Source organism: Staurois parvus, unplaced genomic scaffold, assembly GCF_062004578.1.
Source record: "Staurois parvus isolate SC_StPar_1 unplaced genomic scaffold, SC_StPar_1.0 ptg000221l, whole genome shotgun sequence".
Classification (NCBI taxonomy): domain Eukaryota; kingdom Metazoa; phylum Chordata; class Amphibia; order Anura; family Ranidae; genus Staurois; species Staurois parvus.
In genome coordinates this window covers 4,317,122-4,333,487 of record NW_028318017.1, presented here as the reverse complement: position 1 = coordinate 4,333,487, position 16,366 = coordinate 4,317,122, and the positions used below count along the sequence as shown (strand labels likewise).

At 49.4% G+C, this 16,366-nt stretch overlaps 1 protein-coding gene across 1 annotated transcript in view; it reads right to left on the bottom strand.

Moving 5' to 3' along the window:
* Positions 1-16,366, bottom strand: part of LOC149460830 (uncharacterized) — a 90,047-nt gene that overhangs the window by 12,571 nt on the left and 61,110 nt on the right.

Genomic DNA, 16,366 nt, shown 5'->3' with positions numbered 1-16,366 from the left:
GTGTCCTTCTAAATACTCCCACTCCTCCATGGAGAAATAGACAGTGACACCCTGACACCTTATAGGTACCTGACACACACAATGATACAGTCACCATCCAGACACATCCCTTGTCTGTTACTGGAGAATGTCCCAGAATTCCCGGCACCGCTCACCTCTCCTGTCAGCAGCTCAAGGATCTCTCTGGTGACTTCTAGAATCTTCTGCATGTTGTGTCTCTCAGGGTTTAGGGAGTCACATGGAGGCACTGTGATGGTCATATGATCACCTGACTTCAGAAGAGGAAATCTCTGTATTGAGGAACCAATTGGAATATCATGTTAGAATCCCAGAATCCTCCTCACCTCTCCGGTCAGGTCTGTGTTTTATTAATAGAGATAAGAGTGATGTCATGTGACCTCCCAGAATCCTCCTCACCTCTCCGGTCAGGTCTGTGTTTTATTAATAGAGATAAGAGTGATGTCATGTGACCTCCCAGAACCTTCCTCACCTCTCCGGTCAGGTCTGTGTTTTATTAATAGAGATAGGAGTGATGTCATGTGACCTCCCAGAATCCTCCTCACCTCTCCTGTCAGGTCTGTGTTTTATTAATAGAGATAGGAGTGATGTCATGTGACCTCCCAGAATCCTCCTCACCTCTCCGGTCAGGTCCGTGTTTTATTAAGAGATAAGAGTGATGTCATGTGACCTCCCAGAATCCTCCTCACCTCTCTGGTCAGGTCTGTGTTTTATTAATAGAGATAAGAGTGATGTCATGTGACCTCCCAGAATCCTCCTCACCTCTCCGGTCAGCAGGTAGATGATCTCCAGGGTGAGGTTTAGTATCTTCTCAGTCATGTGACTCCGGTCCTCCTCCATCCTCATTGGTGCCATCATGTGATCTATACAGGTCTCCTTGTAGATGGATAACTTTGGGAAATGAAAGTAAGAATGATTTGGTTGCACAATTTTTGGATATGAGGAGGGTAATAGGAGGGTTGCTGGACATTTAAGAACTACTGCCCCCCCGGGATCACATTTAATCTGGACTGTTTAGTGTTTGCTACACTTTCTAGGTCCCAGGACTCTTGGTCTGCCAGATCAGAAATTCTCTTTTCTCTGTTGGGTTTGTCTGGTTTTGATGAGTTTTAGATCTTCAGTCAAGGAATGATAAATACAATTCTTCCTTTGACTAGTGTGCTCTGAGGCAGTGCTGTGAGGTCAGTGTAGTGTCTTGATTTGTTTTGTACAGTTCTTTTTGAGTCTGTGGAAATGTCCTTTGGGTATATTTTTTTTCCAAAGAGGGTGGTGGCAACTCATATAATGGAGATATGAGTAGTCACCAATGGGTTTACAAACATTTTTTGGGATAATACGATCTTCCTCATGTGCCAATCCTAAATAAATTTAAAAAAAAAGCTTTGGGTTTATAAAATAACTAATACTGAGCCTTAGGTTGTTGTTACAGAATGTCACTGTCCCAGCTGAGGAGCACATCATCAAAATATCAATATCATCTGGGACGGTGACGAAGTTCGATCCTGTCACACAGAGCAAGCTTATAATCAATTATGCAGCACTAAATAAGAAGTGCAAAATTATTGAAGTTACAAATGACAAAAAGTCCATAAAATGTAGGTAACTGCCACCCAGTGCGTGAAATGATAAATAAATTGATGGCCCTCTTCCCCAATATCGTGTGGATGGAATCACCACGTGTATCTCCAGTAATCGAAAGGCTTACCAGAAGCCCTGTGACCCTCATAAGAGAAATCAACAAAAGCTTTCATAGACGCCCCCCCACCCTCTCCATTGTGACCAACAACGCCACCATCAGTCCCACCCCGCAAACCAAAGTCCTAGGTGTCACTCTAGGCTCAGACCTGTCCTTCCAGCCCCATGTCCAATCGTTGGCAAACTCACGCAGGCTCCACCTCTGTAACATCTCCGAAATACGTTCGTTCCTAACCCCAGACACTACTAAACTACTCATTCACTCCCTTATTATCTCACGTCTGGACTACTGCAACTCCCTCCTCACCGGCCTACCTCATCACAGACTATCCACGCTTCAGTCTATCCTGAACTCAGCGGCCAGACTCATCCACCTTACTAACCGCTCCTCTTCTGTCACCCCCCTCTGTCATTCCCTCCACTGGCTCCCGATTGCCCAACACATTGAATTCAAACTACTAACACAGACATACAAAGCCATTCATAACACTGCCCCAAACTACCTCACCGACCTGATACCCAAATACCACCCAACACGTACTCTTCGCTCCTCACAAGACCTCCTACTTTCTAGCTCCCTGGTCTCCACCTCCCACGCCCGACTGCAGGACTTCTCCAGGACTTCCCCCATGCTCTGGATCTCACTACCCCAATCCATCAGACTGTCACCTACCCTCCTCACCTTTAGGCACACCCTGAAAACCCACCTCTTCAGGGAAGCCTTCCCCACCCTCACCTAACAGCCGATCTCCTCCACTCCTCCCACCACTCCATCCCCCACAGCCACTTCCTCCTGGACCACTATCCCCTCCCTCCTAGATTGTAATCTCAAAAGAGCAGGGCCCTTGAACTCCTCGTGTATTGTATTGTTACTGTATTGTCTCATGTTCTGTCCCCCACTATAATGTACAGCGCTGAGCAAACCTTTTGGTGCTATATAAATACTGTATAATAATAATAATAATAGACTGAGGCACCAGCCGCCAACCGATCATCAGCACACAAAAATCTTGTCACCAGCTCTTCCTCCCGTAAATGGGTTACAATGACATAACACTCATGTAAGGGAGAGAAGAGAGGGCTCCAATCAGGGCAGTCTTTATTATTGATTTGACCCTGGGCAAACATTTTCTTGGGCCCCTCCACCCCCCTCCCTTGGCTCACATGGAATTTCACTCTCAACTTGATCTAAGACATAAAATAAATAGCAGCTAGACTCAAAATCAGAATAAAACAATATAATCAGTGAGCGCTTAGTAATAGTATAGCAGCTAAAAGGACGAAAAAGGTAACCAGAATAAAACCTCATAGGATACTTAAAAAGAAAGTGCACCGCTAAAATAAATGCAGATTAATACTTCCAATCCATAAACCAGCTGAACATATGATCGAACATAAAATCACAATATGTAAATGTATAAAATGGTGACAGTCTGTGATAAGTGATGGATACAGGTGATTTCAACGTTCCAGGTGGCGAGGTGATAGAATAGCTAAAATACGCACTCACCAGATGCATATCTTTATATACACATATAATCAATAACCAGAGGTCCCCCTCAGGGATGGGATGGATGAGCTGAACCGCTTATAATGGACTCTCCCCCTTTTGGTATTGGCCTGGTCAGTAGTCATCTCTCTTGGGATAGCCCCGAGTACCACCGTGGAAGCCTCTCAGATATGGAGCTGGGTGGGTCACCCTGGACCTGGTGTTCTCCTCTAGTAGTGGTGGGCTGATGTCAGCAATATAGGAATATCTCCTGTGCCATGGAACGTGGGCTCTGGGGATGAATTGTTGGCTCTCAGGGGAGTCAACACAAATAATAGCCCATAGTGTAGTAATTTTGATAAAAATTCATGTATTAATCCACGTGGGTAAATAATAAAGTGAAAAATCAAAGTATTCGAGTAAATAAAAAGTACACTGACCGTACAGTATTGTAAAGGAGGCCACCGGACCTATAACAGGAGCCGGTGGCTAGACGTCACGGCGTTATGGCCCCTTGGACGTGTTTCGTGCAATTGCACTTCCTCAGCAAGGGATATCAATTTATCATTTACTCAAGTGGATTAATAAATTAATTTTGGTCAAAATTACTACACTATGGGCTATTATTTGTGTTGACTCCCCTGAGAGCAACAATTCATCCCCAGAGCCCACGCTCCATGGCACAGAAGATATTCCTATATTGCTGACATCAGCCCACCACTACTAGAGAACGTCAAATCCAGGGTGACCCACCCAGCTCTATATCTGAGAGGCTTCCACGGTGGTACTCGGGGCTATCCCAAGAGAAACGACTACTGACCAGACCAATACCAAGAGGGGGAGAGTCCGTTATAAGCGGTTCAGCTCATCCATCCCTAAGGGGGACCTCTGGTTATTGATTATATGCGTATAAAAGATACGCATCTGGTGAGTGCGTATTTTAGCTATTCTATCACCTCGCCACCTGGAACGTTGAAGTCACTAACATCTCCTGTATCCATCACCTATCACAGACTGTCACCATTTTATACACTTATTTTAACATATTGTGACTTTATGTTCGATCATATGTTCAGCTGGTTTATGGATTGGAAGTATTAATCTGCATTTATTTTAGCGCTGTACTTTCTTTTTAAGTAGACTCAAAATCAGTTTACTGCAGCAGATCAGGCAGTGATTGTGATTACTTGCCAGGGCTTACAGCACATCATTACAGCTCAATGACTGGTTGCTAGAGGTTACAACACATTTCTGCTTGTTGATTGGTTGCTAGAGGTTACAACATATAATTTCTGCTTGTCGATTGGTTGCTAGAGGTTACTGCACATCATTAATGCTCACCCATTGGTTGCTAGGGCTGCGGGGGGATCATTGACAGTGCTGGGGGGAGGAATGGGATGTGTGACAGTGCAGGGGGGTGGGATCACCTGTCAGTCAATGTCCACTTGGTTTCTGTTGCCTGCATGCGAATGGGGGTGAGAGAGAGGGGGGAGTGAGAAAGAGGAGTGAGAGAAGGGGGTGATAGAGAGGGGGGTTCAGAGAGAGAGTGGATGAGAGAGAGGGACTGGAGTGAGAGAAGGGGGAGAGAGAGAGGTGGAGTGAGAGAGAGTGGTGAGAAAAGAGGGTGATAGAGAGGGGGGTTGAGAGAGAGGGACTGTGGTGAGAGAGAGGGGGAGTGAGCAAGATAGAGGGGGAGTGAGAAAGAGAGAAGGGTTGTGAGAGAGAGAGAGAAGGAGGGGGTGTGAGAGAAAGGAGGGAGGTAGAGCGACAGAGGGGGTGGGGGGTGGCAGAGAGGGGGAGTGAGAAAGAGAGGGGGGATGAGAGAGGAGTGGGGGAGAGAGAGGGGGATGGGTGACAAAGGTGGGGTGAGAGAGGGGAAGTGAGAAAGAGAGAGGGATGAGAGATACAGGGGGAGTGATAAAGAGAGAGGGGTGAGAGATAGAGGGGGTGTGAGAGAAGGGAGAGAGCGAGGGGTGACAGAAAGGGGAAGTGAGAAAGAGAGAGGGGTGAGAGAAGGGGAATGAGAGAGAAGGGGGATAGAGAGGGAGGTTGAGAGAGAGGGGGTGAGAAAGAGAGAAGGGGTGAGAGAGAGGGAGTGAGAAAGAGAGAAGGGGTGTGTGAGAGAGAAAGGGTGTGAGAGAAGGAGAAGGAGGAGGTGCGAGAGAAAGGAGGGAGGTAGGGAGAGAGAGGGGGTGGCAGAGAGGGGGAGTGAGAAAGAGAAAGGGGTGAGAGGGGGGATGGGAGGGTGAGAGAGGGGGTATGAGAGAAGAGTGGGGGAGAGAAAGGAGGGTGAGAAAGAGAGGGGTAAGAGAAGGGGGATGAGAGAGAAGACGGTGATAGAGAGGGGGGTTGAGAGAAAGTGGGGTGAGAGGGGGAGTGAGAGAGAAGGGGTGTGTGTGAGAGAGAGAGGAGGAGGGGGGGTGAGAGAGGAGTGGGGGAGAGAGAGGGGGATGGGTGACAAAGGTGGTGTGAGAGAGGGGAAGTGAGAAAGAGAGAGGGATTAGATACAGGGGGTGTGAAAAAGAGAGAGGGGTGAGAGATAGAGGGGTTGTGAGAGGGGGAGTGTGAAAGAAGGGAGAGAGAGAGGGGTGTTGGGGTGACAGAAATGGGAAGTGAGAAAGAGAAAAGGGGGATGAGAGAGAAGGGGGATAGAGAGGGGGGTTGAGAGAGAGGGAGTGGGGTGAGAGAGAGGGGGTTTGAAAGAGAGAGGGGGAGTGAGAAAGAGAGAAGGGGTGTGAGAGAGAGAGGGGGTGGGAGAAAGAGAAGGGGTGTGGGAGAGAGAGAAAGGGTGTGAGAGAAAGAGAATAGGAGAAGGAGGGGGTGTGAGAGAAAGAAGGGCGGTAGGGAGAGACAGGGGGTGGGGGTGGCAGAGAGGGGGAGTGGGAAAGAGAGAGGGGTGAGAGGGGAGATGGGGGGGTGAGAGAAGAGTGGGGGAGAGAAAGGGGGGTGAGAAAGAGAGGGGTAAGAGAAGGGGGGTGAGAGAGGACGGTGATAGAGAGGGGGTTGAGAGAGAGTGGGGTGAGAGGGGGAGTGAGAAAGAGAGAAGGGGAGTGTGAGAGAGAGAGGAGAGAGAGGAGGGAGGTAGAGAGTGGGTGGGGGGTGACAGAGAGGAGTGAGAAAGAGAGAGGGGTCAGAGAGGGATGGGGGGTGAGAGAGGAGTGTGGGAAAGAGAGGGGGATGGGTGAGAAAGGTGGAGTGAGAGATAGAAGGGGTGAGAGAAAGGAGGGAGGGTGAGAGAAGGGGGTTGAGAGAGAGAGGGGGGATATGAGAGAGAGAGGGGGGATGAAAGAGAGCGAGTGAGTGGGGTGAGAGAGAGGGTTGTGAGAAAGAGAGAAGGGGTGTGAGAGAGAGAGAAAGGGAGAAGGAGGGAGTGTGAGAGAAAGGAGGGAGGTAGGGAGAGAGAGAGGGTGGGGAGTGGCAGAGAGGGGGAGTGAGAAAGAGGGGGGATGAAATAAAGGGAGTGGGGGAGAGAGAGGTGGGGTGAGAGAGAGGGGTGTGAGAGGAGGGAGGGAAAGAGAGGGGTGTCGGGGTGACAGAAAGGGGGAGTGAGAGAGAGGGGGGATAAGAAAGAGATGGGTAAGAGAAGAGGGATGAGAGAGAAGGACAATGAGAGAGAGGGGGGAGAGTGAGGGGGATGGGAGAGTGAGAGGGGGAGAGTGAGAGGGATGGGAGAGAGAGGTGGAGTGAGAGAGGGGGGGGGTGAGAAAGAGCGAGGGGTGTGAGAAAAAGGAGAGAGAGGGGGTGGCAGAGAGGGGTAGTGAGAAAGAGAGGGGGGTGGGAGAGACAGGTGGGGTGAGAGAGAGGGGGGGTGATAAAGAGAGAGCTAGAAGGGGTGAGAGGGGGGTGTGAGAGATACAAAAGGAAGGAAAGAGAGAGAGGGGTGTTGGGGTGACAGAAAGGGGTAGTGAGAAAGAGAGAGGGGGGATGAAAAAGAGGGGGGTGAGAGGGGTGAGAGAAGGGGGTGATAGAAAGGGGGAGTGGGGTGAGAGAGGGGGATGGGAGAGAGATGGGAAAGAGAGGTGGGGTGAGAGAGAGGGGGAGTGAGAAACAGAGAAGGGGGAGTGAGAAAGAGAGAGAGAGAGAGAGAGAGAGAGAAAGGAGAGAGGGGTGTGGGGGTGAGAGGGAGAAGGGGTGAGAGAGAGGGGTGGGGGTGAGAGGGAGAAGGGATGAGAGAGAGAGGGAGTGGGGTGGGTGAGAGAGGGTGAGGGAGAGAGGGAGGTGGGAGACAGAAAGGGGGGTGAGAGACCCCTAGCCCTGCACCTGTCTGCAGTCCCTAATGTATGTGGGTAGGTGAGTGTGATACCTAGTACTTACCTCCTACCCAACCTCATCCTCTGTACAGGACCCCTTGTCAGTATGTCCTCCAGTTGGTGTCAGAGCTGGGAGCGGAGAGGAGGTTGAATAAGGAGTCCAGTCTTTGGGAGGTGCTGGGGATGCTGCGCCTGCTGCTGCTTGCCTCAAGCAGGGAGGCAGTGAAGGTCTTCTCCCTCCTGGGCTCTTGGTCCTAGCCACTCTTGTGCTGCTAGCCTTCCCTGTGGCCTCTGTCTCCGGGGCCCACCTGAATGCCTTGTGGAGCAAGTCGCTATCGTCCTGCCTGCACCCTGAGAAAGCCGCTGTCGGCAACAGATTAAGCCGCCCTGCTTCCTGCCACCATCGGACTCTCCAGGACAAGGGGCTCAAGGAGCAGCTGCCTTGGGCCCCACAATAATGACTGGGCCCAGGGCAGCTGCCCCTTTTGCCCCACGTTAAAGTCGGCCCTGGCTCCAACAGTGCAAATCCAATAAAACATTTATTGAGAAGAAGGTAAAAAATTCACTGAAACATCTTGAACAGTACCTTTAGCTCCTAACGTCCCGTTTAAAATGGCGCGTACATTAAACAATTTGTATTGCACCTAGCAAATGTGGGAAACCTATTAGGAGGAGCATGGATAGTAGACCTTTTTTCGACAATAGGGTCAGAATTTACATGTCAGTTTGTCCATCATAGCCAGTCAGTCTTTGAGGAATAGAACTGGGAGAGTCTATAATATTAGACAGTTCATAAATGGGTTAAATGAAGGAAATCCATACCTATATGTAATCTTTGTGTTCTGTCCTCGCTACACGTTTCCCTGTGTGAAACTCTCCTATATCTGTTTTATTAACAAAACGGGCTGGGTGAAACTATTAAAAAGAAAAACAGATGACAAATACAATCAATGTAAGAACATACAGAAAACACAATGAATAGTTATACAATAGATGGCGATACAAGATTCTCCCAAGCGATGCTGCCTTTAGGGAATGCAAAATGATGCTTGTTTTAGTCCAACAGGTGCTCTGATAGCTGGCTCCTTCTCTCCCAATTTCTAAGATGGAGTCTGAGCTCCCAAGATGCATCTCTTTCCTTTCCTCTCAGAATTATGGGAATTTGTATTAAGTCTTATCTAAACAGTCTCTAGTTTCTGTAAAACAGATTATTTATTACCCACGCCACCTAGCAGTCAAATTTGATATTGCAGGCAGGACGGGCATAATATATTTCCCTGCTGGAGGCAGAACACTTTGGTCTTTTTTTTTTTTTGGGGGGGGGGGGGGGCATTTTTATTTATTTATTATTTTTGTATAAAGTCTTTATGTGCAATATTATTCACACAACCAGACAATACGTTTAAAGCAGCTTTTAAAGTCAGTTGTTTTGCTCATTCATTTTATACATTTATATTGTCCTTTTAATTAAATAGCAGCCAGTTCACAATGGGTTAACAATAGTGGGTGGGTCCTGGTTGATCCAATTCCAGGTCTCGTATTCTAACTTCCCAGGCTGGTTATTGTCACATGACCTGATGAAGGGGTTAACTAGAGTTGTCACATGTCCGGTATTCACCCGGAAAAGTCCAGGATTTAAATCACGTGTCCAGGTTTTGGTCTGCCTGAAAATCAGACATATTATTCAGACCGGACTGTGGCTCCCTAATATAGCTGGAGAGAGGATCAGGTGTTCTCCTCCCTCCAGCCTGCAGGCAGCGATAGAGAGCCAGTACTGAGACTGAGAGCTCACCTCAGTCTCAGCGTGGGACTGCTAAACTATGGAGAGTTTGTCCTCCTAACTCTCACTTCTTACTTATCACATGACTGAAGACAGGAAGGAGGAGCTGCCTTCTTTGCAGAGTGATCTGTGAGCACAGAGGGAAAGGGGGGGACAGCTCTAATGTGTGAGAGGGATACCTGGGGATGGGACACCTGATCTAAGGAGGAACTGTTATATGTGCAGGAACACTGATGGGGACAACAAATGTAAGGAGGCACTCTACCAGGGACACCTGATGGAAGGGGAGACTCTGATGGGTACACCTGATGGAAGGGGGCACTCTGATGGGGACACCAGATGGAAGGGGGCACTCTGATGGGGACACCAGATGGAAGGGGGCACTCTGATGGGGACACCAGATGGAAGGGGGCACTCTGATGGGGACACCAGATGGAAGGGGGACTCTGATGGGGACATGAGATGGAAAGGGGCACTCTGATGGGGACACCTGATGTAAGGGGGCACTCTGATGGGGACACCTGATGTAAGGGGGCACTCTGAGGGGGACACCTGATGTAAGGGGGCACTCTGAAGGGGACACCAGATGTAAGGGGGCACTCTGAAGGGGACACCAGATGTAAGGGGGATTCTGAAGGGGACATCTGATGTAGGGAGGTACTCTGATGGGGATTCCTGATGTAAGGAGGCACCCTGATGGGGACACCTAATATAAGGGGGTACACTAATGGGGACACCTGATGTAAGGAGAGTCTCTAATGGGGACACCTGATGTAAGGAGGCACTGATGGGGACACCTGATGTAAGGAGAGACACTAATGGGGACACCTGATGTAATGAGAGACTCTAATGGGGACACATGATGTAAGGAGAGACTCTAATGGGGACACCTGATGTAAGGAGGCACTGATAAGGACACCCAATGTAAGGGGGACTCTGATGGGGACACCTAAAGTTTCTTTTACTTGAAATCTGGATATGATTAGCCTACTTTTATGTTATATTTGGGAGCAATTCGGACCTTGGCTGGAAAAGAATATTTAGCAGCTAGGCCTCCTTGAATTGTAATTCATTACCCATGCACTAGGGGGATATTTTTGCGTTGCATTAAATCTTAATGGCACAACCACACACCTTGCTTTTGCGTTCATTCACCAGCAGCAACAAGTATGGTAACAAAATACCGTGCGTTTTGGTGCAGCACCATTTTTAAAAAGGTTTACAGGTTTTACATCTAGTTGTACTACATTTTGTTTTTCATTTGTTTTGTATACAAAAAAAAAATGTGCCACACGCTGCTAAAATGTTTGGGTTTGGCTTAAAGAAAGGGTGCCAACCCTAGGGTTAACCCTTGAAACGTAGTCATGGGAACCAGCTGTCGTTGTTAGATCATTTCAATTGTCTGCGATCCATGGCTGTAAGACTGCCCATATTCCTTCCCACAATTCCGTGTAACATCTCCCCTAGCCCTGTTGCTACATCTGGTGGAACAGCGATGCATCCTTTCCACCCTTCCAGTGGAATTCCACCAGCGCATGACATCACATCCGGTTTGACCATGCGTGTCACTTCTGATTTGCAGGTGTGTGTATACAGGGACCCCGGCGTCCACCGGATCCTCCTTTTATTATTAATATACAGGATTTATATAGCCCCAACTGTTTACGCAGCTTAAGGGAAGACAGTACAATTACAATACAAATGAATACAGGAGGGTTCAAAGGGCCCTGGTCCTCAGAGCTTACAATCTAAGAGGGAGGGTCGAGAGATACAAAAGGTAATAACTGTGGGGGATGGGCTGATGGACACAATACATGTACAGTTCTTAGGCGGGGATAGGCTAGGCCTCTCCGAAGAGATGAGTTTTCAGGGATTGTCTAAAAGTGGACAGAGATGGAGATAGTCGGACACATTGGGGGAGGGAGTTCCAGAGGATGGGAGCGTCTCTGAGAAATCCTGGAGGTGAGCATGGGAGGAGGTGACAAGGGAAATAGAGAGCAGGAGGTCTTGGGAGGAATGATTTGGTTGGTATTTAGAGACCCTGGTTAATGATGTAAGTAGGGGCTGAATAGTGGATGGTTTTATAAGTTGCTGTATCTTGAATTTTATTTGTTGGGTGAGTGGGAGCCAGTGGAGGGACTGGCAAAGAGGGTTGGAGGACACTAAGTCGAGGTCAGTGGAGGGACTGGCAAAGAGGGTTGGAGGACACTAAGTCGAGGTCAGTGGAGGGATTGGCAAAGAGGGTTGGAGGACACTAAGTCGAGGTCAGTGGAGGGATTGGCAAAGAGGGTTGGAGGACACTAAGTCGAGGTCAGTGGAGGGATTGGCAAAGAGGGGTGAAGGACAATGGGTGGAGGGATTGGCAAAGAGTGGTGGAGGACACTGAGTGTAGGTCAGTGGAGGGATTGGCAAAGAAGGGTGGAGGACACTGAGTGGAGGTCAGTGGAGGGATTGGCAAAGAGGGGTGGAGGACACAGTGGAGATTAGTGGAGGGATTGGCAAAGAGGGGTGGAGGACACTGAGTGGAGGTCAGTGGAGGGATTGGCAAAGAGGGGTGGAGGACACTGAGTGGAGGTCAGTGGAGGGACTGGCAAAGAGGGGTGGAGGTCACTGAGTGGAGGTCAGTGGAGGGATTGGCAAAGAGGGGTGGATGACACTGAGTGGAGGTCAGTGGAGGGATTGGCAAAGAGGGGTGGAAGACACTGAGTGGAGGTCAGTGGAGGGATTGGCAGAGAGGGGTGGAGGACACTGAATGAAGGCCAGTGGAGGGATTAGCAAAGAGGGGTGGACGACACTGAGTGGAGGTCAGTGGAGGGATTGGCAAAGAAGAGTGGAGGACACTGGAGGTCAGTGGAGGGATTGCCAAAGATGTGGAGGTCAGTGGAGGGATTCGCAAAGAGGGGTGAAGGACACTGGGTGGAGGTCAGTGGAGGGATTGGCAAAGAGTGGTGGAGGACACTGAGTGTAGGTCAGTGGAGGGATTGGCAAAGAAGGGTGGAGGACACTGAGTGGAGGTCAGTGGAGGGATTGGCAAAGAGGGGTGGATGACACTGAGTGGAGGTCAGTGGAGGGATTGGCAAAGAGGGGTGGAAGACACTGAGTGGAGGTCAGTGGAGGGATTGGCAGAGAGGGGTGGAGGACACTGAATGAAGGCCAGTGGAGGGATTAGCAAAGAGGGGTGGACGACACTGAGTGGAGGTCAGTGGAGGGATTGGCAGAGAGAGGTGGAGGACACTGAATGAAGGCCAGTGGAGGGATTAGCAAAGAGGGGTGGACGACACTGAGTGGAGGTCAGTGGGGGGATTGGCAAAGAGGGGTGGAAGATACTAAGTGGAGGTCAGTGGAGGGATTGGCAAAGAGGGGTGGAAGACACTGAATGGAGGTTAGTGGAGGGATTGGCAAAGAGGGGTGGAGGCCACTGAGTGGAGGTCACTGGAGGGACTGGCAAAAAGGGGTGGAGGACACTGAGTGGAGGTCAGTAGAGGGACTGGCAAAGAGGGGTGGAGGTCAGTGGAGGGACTGGCAAAAAGTGGTGGAGGACACTGAGTAAAGGTCAGTGGAGGGACTGGCAAAGAGGGGTGGAGGACACTACGATTGGTAAGGTGCATGAACCTAGCAGCAGTATTCATGATGGACTGGAGGGAGGATAGCCTATGCAAAGGTAAGCCAGTGAGGGGGGAGTTGCAGTAGTCATGGTGGGAGATGACCAGGGAGTGAGAAGCTTTGTGGTGTCATTGGTTAGGAAGGGGCGTATCTTGGAGATGTTACGGAGGTTGAGGCAGCAAGCTTTGGACAGCGATTGGATGTGGGGCAGAAAGGATAGTTCAGAGTCCAGGATTACACCTAGCACCCTGGTATGTGGGGATGGGTTGATTTTTGAGCTGTTGATTTTGACAGAGAAGTCAGTGGAAGAGGCACGTGGGGAAGGAAATATTATGAGCTCAGTTTTGGATAGATTGATTTTCAGGAAGTTGTGTGTTATCTAGAGCAGTAGAGATGTGTTCTTTGTAGTCACCAATCATGCTTCTCTGGCAATCCAATGGATGTGTCTGGGTTTAGCAGTTGCCAGGAGAACTTCCCTGACTGCTTTGAGCCAAATGTAAAGTTTGGTGGAGGGGGGATTATGGTGTGGGGTTGTTTTTCAGGGGTTGGGCTTGGCCCCCTAGTTCCAGTGAAGGGAATTCTTAAAGCGTTAGCATACCAAGACATTTTGGACAATTTCATGCTCCGAACTTTGTGGGAAGAGTTTGGGGATGGCCCCTTCCTGTTCCAACATGACTGCACACCAGTGCACAAAGCAAGGTCCATAAAGACATGGAGGAGCCAGTTTGGGGTGGAGGAACTTGACTGGCCTGCACAGAGTCCTGACCTCAACCCCATAGAACACCTTTGGGATGAATTAGAGCGGAGACTGTGAGCCAGGCCTCCTCCCCCGACATCAGTGCCTGACCTGACAAATGTGCTTCTGGAAGAATGGTCCAACCTTCCCATAGACACCCTCCTAAACCTTGTGGACGGCCTTCCCAGAAGAGTTGAAGCTGTTCTAGCTGCAAAGGGCGGGGCCAACTCAATATTGAACCCTACGGACTAAGACTGGGGGGCCATTAAAGGTCATGTGGGTGGAAAGGCAGGCGGCCGACCAATACTTTTGGCAATATATTGTACTTCCTTCAGAACCCTCAGTATTTTCCTCCCTCTGACACCAATGATGGAACATATTCTTCATGGCCGGCTGGGGAATGTTTTCTTCCTCCTGACCAGCAATGTAAGGGGCTCTATGCTCCATACTCCTGACCCCGGCACTCCATCATTGTGTTGGCTGCATAGTGTAATGATTGCCCATTGGCTGCCTGTGTAGTGTCATCATTGCCCTTTGTAGGCCATGTATGGTCAGGATGGTCCTTGTCTTGTCTATTTATTGTCAGTGCTGTTTGTTTAGAGGACCATATTACTAGAATTTATCTCCACAATGAGGAGAATGTTCCGGCCCCGGAAGTGGGGGAATGTTCTGCCCCTGAAGGGGTTCATCTGGGTTCCCACACTATATATGTGTGTATCATCATCTGCTGGAGATAAAAGACGTCACAGTGACTATGGAGGAAGAGGACGGACGTGACTATGGAGGAAGAGGACGGACATGACTACAAAGGAAGAGGACAGGGAGGGTTACTGGTTGTAAATAGGAAATAACATCTTATTACCTCCTCTGCTGCCACTTCCACCAACGTCTCCTCTCTACTTCCTCCCCACTCACCTCTCACCCGAAACTTCCTGTCTGTACCTGACATCACTTCCTGTTTGTATTCCATAGAGACCTCCTATCTGGGTAGAAGTGAGATCCCCACCTTGTGGAGCTCAGAGGAACTGCAGCCCCGAGAAGCGTCTGGTAGTGTGACCCCGGCCTTGTGCTGGGTGTGTATGGACTGTAGATCCTTATAGAGGGGTCACCTCCACTCCCACCAAGGGGGACAGAAATATATGACTGCCTAGTCCAGCCTTTCTCAGCCAGGGGTCCTCCAAAGGTTTCTAGGGGTTCCTTCAGCAATGAACAATTTCTGTCTCTCAGTAACAACTGACATCAATGATCTGTAAGGGGGGCAGTCTTCTCATTGATGATGATGTAAGAATATCCTCCTCCCACTGACCACTGATTGGCCTATTAGTCACCAATGTAACGGATCACTACACTGACCGCTGATATAAGGGGTCCTTCTCCCATTGGTCACCAATGTAAGGGGCCACTACACTGACCACTGATATAAGGGGGTCCTTCTCCCATTGGTCACCAATGTAAGGGACCACTACACTGACCACTGATATAAGGGGGTCCTTCTCCCATTGGTCACCAATGTAAGAGGCCACTACACTGACCACTGATATAAGGGGGTCCTTCTCCCATTGGTCACCAATGTAAGGGGCCACTACACTGACCACTGATATAAGGAGGTCCTTCAACCATTGGTCACCAATGTAAGGGGCCACTACACTGACCACTGATATAAGGGGGTCCTTCTCCCATTGGTCACCAATGTAAGGGACCACTACACTGACCACTGATATAAGGGGTCCTTCTCCCATTGGTCACCAATGTAAGGGGCCACTACACTGACCACTGATATAAGGGGGTCCTTCTCCCATTGGTCACCAATGTAAGGGACCACTACACTGACCACTGATATAAGGGGGTCCTTCTCCCATTGGTCACCAATGTAAGAGGCCACTACACTGACCACTGATATAAGGGGGTCCTTCTCCCATTGGTCACCAATGTAAGGGGCCACTACACTGACCACTGATATAAGGGGGTCCTTCTCCCATTGGTCACCAATGTAAGAGGCCACTACACTGACCACTGATATAAGGGGGTCCTTCTCCCATTGGTCACCAATGTAAGGGACCACCACACTGACCACTGATATAAGGGAGTCCTTCTCCCATTGGTCACCAAGGATGCAGCAAGGTACCGGTTCTATCATTACGGCATTCAGGGACATTTACAGATGGAACTATGGTTGATCCTTTTTTCCCCCTAGTGATCAGTACTGGGACAACTACCTCACTTCCTGTTAGCAGAGTGGATCCAGTTCTGACAGGAGAGGATTCTGGGACTTGTAGTCCTATAGCCATTACATCCTGTATTCCTGAGTGCTGATTGATCCACAACTACCAGAAAGCTGGCGAATGCAAGGGATTCGTTGAAAGCAGATCTATTCTACAGCAAGGAACTGGCTCCCTGTTGGTGCGGGATTCAGAGCTGGACACAGAGGGACTTTCGATCTCCTCCATAGACAGATTGCTGGCCACTACTACTACTACTACTACGGGACTCTTGTTCCATTGTGGTTTTGAAGTCGTATTCGATATGTACAGAGAGATCACACAAATACTTAGAAGTAAAACATTTATTAAAATTAATGACGGATACAGATGACAATAATGTTAGAAAAATATAACCGCTTAAGGACCGCCCTATAGTAGATATACTGCTACAGGGCGGCACAGGGGGCGCAAACAAGCCACGTGCACACCCTACCCGTGCCGCCATTCACGGCCTCTGATGTCAATCACTGGGTCCCGGCTGGTAATAACCCGTCCGGTGATTACTGAGCATCTCCGATGGGGAGGAAGATTGTT